The sequence below is a fragment of the Octopus bimaculoides genome, chromosome 13 (genome assembly GCF_001194135.2).
Source record: "Octopus bimaculoides isolate UCB-OBI-ISO-001 chromosome 13, ASM119413v2, whole genome shotgun sequence".
Classification (NCBI taxonomy): domain Eukaryota; kingdom Metazoa; phylum Mollusca; class Cephalopoda; order Octopoda; family Octopodidae; genus Octopus; species Octopus bimaculoides.
The window spans coordinates 44,007,205-44,007,813 of NC_068993.1; positions in this window are offsets into that span (position 1 = coordinate 44,007,205).

Below are 609 nucleotides of genomic sequence, written 5' to 3' on the forward strand. Positions count from 1 at the left end.
TATATATATATATATATATATATATATATATATATATATATATATGCGTATATGAGTGTCTGTGTTTCTGTGCGAATCAGCATAATAAACAGCAGCATTAAAAAATTGTTCATGTGTCAATTTATGTGCTGTAAATTCGAAAAATACAGATCGACCAAATGAATATTGAATAAATATAGGTACTTGAATCCAGATAATCGACTAAATCCCTTTAATACCTTGCTGCAGAGCTTGCAGCAACAGACTTAATGGAACTTAGTAAAGGGACGTATGAATAGAAATACTGTTACTTCGTTATTGCCATCTCGCAAACTTTTACAGTGTGTGAGTGTGTGCGTGTGTGTGTATATATATGCATATACATATGTATATATACATATGTATGTACATATATATATATGTATATATATATGTATTTACGTATATATATACACATATACATATATATGTATGTACATATATATATATGTATATGTATATATATATATGTATTTACGTATACATGTGTATATATATACATATACATATATATACATATATATACACACGCATATATATATATATATATGTATATATATATGTATTTACGTATATATGTATATATATATA